This window comes from Mastomys coucha, unplaced genomic scaffold (genome assembly GCF_008632895.1).
Source record: "Mastomys coucha isolate ucsf_1 unplaced genomic scaffold, UCSF_Mcou_1 pScaffold7, whole genome shotgun sequence".
Lineage (NCBI taxonomy): Eukaryota > Metazoa > Chordata > Mammalia > Rodentia > Muridae > Mastomys > Mastomys coucha.
The window spans coordinates 106,157,739-106,162,463 of NW_022196913.1; the positions used below are offsets into that span (position 1 = coordinate 106,157,739).

The 4,725-nt window shown below is 45.0% G+C and overlaps 1 protein-coding gene across 2 annotated transcripts in view; it reads right to left on the reverse strand.

Moving 5' to 3' along the window:
* The window catches only part of Zfat (zinc finger and AT-hook domain containing), a 184,841-nt gene that overhangs the window by 80,280 nt on the left and 99,836 nt on the right, over window positions 1-4,725 (reverse strand). The window lies entirely within an intron of this gene.

Below are 4,725 nucleotides of genomic sequence, written 5' to 3' on the forward strand. Positions count from 1 at the left end.
GCAGTGAAGCTGGAGAGACATTCGCCATGGCAAGATGGCGCCTACTTCCGCTGTCAACTCCTAGTAAAGAACTGTTTGTGCATGTGCGTAGAGTGAAAAGTCATGGCCCATTCTGGGGCGTTACATAGGGTAATGAGCGAACAGCCAATCATGGGCAGACACGCCGCGCTGTGGGCAGACACGCCGCACTGTGGTATATATAAACAGTGCAGATTATTGGCTCGACCCTTTTTTCCCTACGGATGAGGACAATAAACGTTGCTGCAGAAGGAACCTAGTGTCCGTGTGTCTTCTTGCTGGCGAGACGACTGCGCGGGCTACAGTACCGGCTTCATCAGATTTCTCAGGCTTGTTACAGCTGCTCAGCTAATTTAAATAGAATTTTTATAAAAGTGGTACAATGACTAAAGAACTTTAAGCCATCGCATTTGGATTCTGGCATTTGGACTACATCTGAACACAAAGTCACGGCAAGGGAAGATGCCAGCAGGTTGAAGGCAACTTGCTTGCAATGTCTGATAAGTAAACAGCGTTGCCAAATCAAACTTTACATGTACTTTAGACCTGAAGGGATACTGAAGTTCTTACAGAAAGAATTTCCATAAGCCTAAACTGTTATTAGCAAAAATATGTACAGGAATAAAGTAGAAATGTCTCATGACTGTTTATCCAGTCTTATTGGAAAAGGTGATTTTTGCATAAGTAAATTTCTAGCAATTTTTGGAAAAGTTACTTTATATATTTTTTTCAGAAAAGTAGTGTTTACCCTTTTCCTACAGTACTCTCATATTCTCTATGGTTCTGTGCCCTAAAGACAGAATGCCCAAGAGAAGGTGGACTCCGTTTCCCCTTGGTGATTCAGCTACAAGTACCCACTGTTGCCAAGTACTGTGCTTTTGAGAACCCTGGCACGTAGAGCAGCAGGTAAAATGTCCAAATACTCTGTGTGAGCCACCTACCCCAGGGCAGCAGGCCAATAATGTCCCATACCTGCCACAAAGGCAGAAAGTTCTCAAATCTGAAACCAGCACATTACTTCGCACAGAGAGAAAAAGGAAGTCTGCAGGTATGACCAAGCAAAGTGTCTAAAGCTGGAGCCTATCCTGGAATACGTAGAGGGTCTAGCGGCATCTGAAGAAGGAGGCATGAGGATCAAACAGAAAACAGATGTGAGGAAGCAGGGACAGACTGAAGAACACTGCACTGGTGGCTCTCAAAATGTAGGAAGGAGGTTCTAAATGGCAGGGCTCACAGTACACTACACGGGAAGGAACAGTACTCTGCCCAAGAGTTTCATGAAGGAGTGCAGTTGTGCTGACCCCATGATCACAGACTGTGGGCCTCCAGAGGCATGATGTCATGAGCCTACCATTGCTCTAAGCCACTACACCTTTGGCAAATTGTTACAGCAGCAGAGGAAATAAACCCCGGTTACAAATCTTCTAAGGGGGCTGTATAGCAGGAAGTACTTGTGAAGTTGTCCAAGGTGTTCATTTCTATTCTTCCTAAGACAAAGGCTAAAGACACACACGTGCGCACACAGACACGCACACGCACGTGCACCCCCACACACACAAACACACACAGACACACACAGACACACACACACACACACACACACACACTTGGACAATTAGGGACAGGCACACCACAGAAGATTCCCCCTGAACATTCTCAGGGATGGGCATGACTTAACATACTTTATAAACTCATATGTTCTCACTCCTTTTACCACAAAATGTCAGTGGGACCAGTCGTGTAAGGGTTTCCTCTATGTAGTCATGGCTACTGTTTCAAAGCACCAGTAGCTGCGTTACACCAGAGGATAGAGTTCTACATGACCTTTTACCTGCTCTGCCGTCTTGCTTCTAGAAGGCCAGCCACCTAAAGGTTACCATCTACAGCCAGGAACACATCCTGCAGGGAGTATCACCAGCTCTCTGCTGCCAGAGTTGTGCAGAGCCACAGCTCGTAGTTTGAGCATCAGCAGTAATTTGTGCCATGGCAAACCAGAACAGAAATAGCTGCAGCAACAAAAGTACGGCATAAGACATCTCTGTAGTTTAAAAAGCTGAATTTCAAGCAACTGCAGACTGAGCCTGCTGATGACTCTCTGTAATTAGTGCCTGAGTTTTTATACAAAGAGGAAGGGACCAGCATGGGGCAATAGTGCAGAACCAGAGGAGAGGAGAGGAAGGGGTAGGGCCCTAAGCCTCTACTGGAATGGCAGACACCGTGGCAGGCATCCATCTGCACGGGAACCCTACATCACTTAATTTGAGACCTCAATCTGCACATCAAGCCAACTGTCGAGTAAGTGCACCGGCACATGTTGTGTAACAGCCTCAATTATTTTTCACAGATCTTGGGTTCAGATAAGTCTGAGAAAAAAAGAGCTTCATATGGACCAGACAGTGTGCACATAGAAAACGATCCTCTTGGCCCTTGGCATCAGCTCATTTTCTCCTCACACCATTTTGACAGCAGCCCACAAAGACACATAGGAGCCTGCAGTATGTATCGCCTGCCCCATGCCCACCTATGCTCTTAGCCTTCTTTCTAGGGCAGGACAGGAAGGAAGGATGAGATCAGGACACTGTCCTAGATGCAGACTGCTTATGCGGGTGCATGTTCTTCTTATGTCCTTCCTGAATATGGCAGTTCTGAGAAGTTAAAGTCATGGATGAACTTTAACCCAGAGTAATCATACTTTCTCTTAGAGGATAGAAGAGGAAGAAGGGGGGGTGACAATCCTGGCATCGCCTAGAATACTCCAACTAATGAGCAGTTACAAGAGCTCTTATTATGAAGTAAAGGGGGAGAAGTTACTTTCTGAACTCAGCTGATTTCCAAATCCAAGTCAGCTTGTCTAATTATTACACAAGGGCTTGATGTCTGAAAAACACCTCTTAATAAATCTTATCAGAAAAGTTCTTCCTGAGTTCTTCAACAACAAGGTTGAAATAAAGATCCAAGGAATCAGCACAGAACCTCAAAGAACTATGTGTTTCATGATGAAAGGATTCACACTTGATTATGTAATAGAAAAGTACCATGGGATCCATCCTTCCTCATCAGTCATAGATACACAGAATCAAGTGGAAACCTCTAGTTTCTACATCATGTGTATCTTTGTAAATGGCTGAAGTGGGGGGGGGGGTGTCTGGAGAGACAGCTCAGTGGTTAAGAGCACTGACTGTTCTCCCAAAGGTCCTGAGTTCAAATCCCAACAACCACATGGTGGCTCACAACCATCCATAATGAGATCTGACACCCTCTTCTGGTGTGTCTGAAGACAGCTACAGTGTACTTACATATAATAAATAAATAAATCTTAAAAAAAAAAAAAAGGCTGAAGTGCATGGTCTCTGGTTTCCCCCTAGGTTCTTATATACCTGTCTTAGTCAGGGTTTCTATTCCTGCACAAACATCATGACCAAGAAGCAGGTTGGGGAGGAAAGGGTTTACTTGGCTTTCCTAGCCAACTTGTGCACAGAGAAGAATGTGCATAGCTATATTGGAGGTAGGGCTGTGGACCCAAAGTGACAGCGCTAGGGTTGACAGAGCAGGGTTTATCTGTGATAACTCCAGCCTGTGTCAAGTTGACACACAAAACCAGCCAGTACAATACCATTGATTGATTGGGCCCCTAACAGATCAATTTCATACTGACAGGGAAACCTTTATAAGTAAAGTCCTTGCCCAGCTTGGCCTATCCTTTCTAAGTTACAGTAATGAGCTCCTGTGGGAAAGAGAAATGCAACACACAGGGATATATCACTTTAAATAAGCCAATAAGTGTGAAAAATTAGATTCACAAGCAGGTAGAAGAGAGGGCAATGAGTCACTATCTTTTTACTTCATTAAGAGGTGCCCAAGAAGATTCATTGACTAGTGAGTTCCTCAACTGTGTTTTAAAATACCTAATTCACAAGCACTCAATTTAACACAGTATCTGAGATGAAATGGTAAGGAAATGCCTGACATTTTCTAAGTAGGGCTATAACCCAACCTCTCTATATGAGGAGTATTAGATTTTGTTTTTCATTTCTGCACCCTATAAAAATTTACTAAACACAGGTGCTATTCTGGGGCTGCATATACAAGACAAATGCACCATGTCCCATGCCCGCTTGCTGAGCTAACGAACTAGAGGAAGACACAGAAAACCCATAAACGAGAGAATGCTATAAGGCACCAGAGAAAGATAGGGCTAAAGAGAAACAGAACACATGCGAGGAAAGGGCACGAGGTCACTGCCAGGACAGTTCCTCCAGAGCAGAGGCAACACCCAACAGGATGGGACACCTGACAAGACAGCCAGGGAGAGGAGCGTGAGACACAGACAAGTCTGGACAGCTGGGGAGACTTCAGACACATGGGACCCAAGAAAGACACACTCAGAAATGCTCTTCAGTTAAGGCCAAAATCTCTGTTGTGAAGAGGGGGTATGCCAGAATGGGGATAAGGAACCCTACCTACGTGTCCAGCAGATAAGATCAGGGAGGGTTAGAAGAGAAGAGGGCAGAGAGGAGGTAGGTGAGCTACACTGACCCCACAGACCCCACAAAGAACTTGAGGATTGGCCAGGAAGCAGAGGCAGGGAGATCTCTGAGTTTAAGGCTGGCCTGGTCTACAGAGTGAGTCTCAGGACATCAAGGGCTACACAGAGAAACCCAGTTATAGAAAACAAACATAAAGAGAAGAGAAGAGAAGAGAAGAGAA